Below are 486 nucleotides of genomic sequence, written 5' to 3'. Positions count from 1 at the left end.
ATAAATAAATAAATAAATAAATGAAAAGAACCTGTCACCCTGTCATATTCCAGGCAGCCATCACTGGTGCATCCCTTGCTGATATAATGGCCGAGAGAAATTGGAAACCAGAAGTTAGGAATGCCCAGCAAGAACAGGCCATCAGAGCCACCAAGGAAGCAAAAGGCTACACAGGCATCCAAGAAGACAGCAATGGCTGCTGCCAAGGTCCCTACAGAAGCAGCACCTAAGCAAATGGTTGTAAAGCCTGTGAAGGTCTCTGCTCTCTGAGCTGGTAGAAAACACTAATTTGGTAGATCAGAGTTTGATTAAAGACTTATTTCTAACTCTTAAAAAAGGGCAGGAAGTGGAAGCACTGGTCTACAGGAAGCACAGGAAGTGAAAACACTGGTTTACAGAAGCACAGGAAGTGAAAGCATTGGTCTACAGGAAGTGAAAGCACTAGTCTATAGGAAGCATGGGAAGTGAAAGCACTAGTCTACAGAA

At 43.6% G+C, this 486-nt stretch overlaps 1 pseudogene; it reads left to right on the top strand.

Annotated features, from left to right (window-relative positions):
- The window catches only part of LOC101989095, a 1,453-nt pseudogene extending 1,183 nt beyond the window's left edge, over positions 1-270 (top strand).
- The last annotated feature ends 216 nt before the right edge of the window (positions 271-486 follow it).

The sequence above is a fragment of the Microtus ochrogaster genome, chromosome 16 (genome assembly GCF_000317375.1).
Source record: "Microtus ochrogaster isolate Prairie Vole_2 chromosome 16, MicOch1.0, whole genome shotgun sequence".
Taxonomy (NCBI): domain Eukaryota; kingdom Metazoa; phylum Chordata; class Mammalia; order Rodentia; family Cricetidae; genus Microtus; species Microtus ochrogaster.
Note: the sequence above shows the minus strand (reverse complement) of the source record. Positions and strands in the feature narration are given on the sequence as shown.